Source organism: Crocuta crocuta, unplaced genomic scaffold (genome assembly GCF_008692635.1).
Source record: "Crocuta crocuta isolate KB4526 unplaced genomic scaffold, BGI_CrCroc_1.0 scaffold2113, whole genome shotgun sequence".
Taxonomy (NCBI): Eukaryota; Metazoa; Chordata; class Mammalia; order Carnivora; family Hyaenidae; genus Crocuta; species Crocuta crocuta.
The window spans coordinates 31,159-31,453 of NW_027527683.1; positions in this window are offsets into that span (position 1 = coordinate 31,159).

Consider the following 295-nt stretch of genomic DNA (forward strand, 5'->3'; position numbering starts at 1 on the left):
GGAAGAAAGAAAATTATTGAAACAAAACATAACCACCTCCTCAATGTACTATGACAGAAAAATTCCAGAGTCAAAGTTAAGATGAGAAAAAGAATCAACAAATTACCATAATACAAAGTGTGCAATCCACGTTAATCACCAACAATAGAAGGTGCATATGGCATCTTATTAAATGGGGAAGAAGGAGAAAAATAATCACACTCTTGGCCATGAAGATTCTTGGTTAGAACAGAAATATGAAAGCTTATGAATGTGTATGAGAAGTGGGAGTAGAAATGGCTAGTGCGTCGCTAAG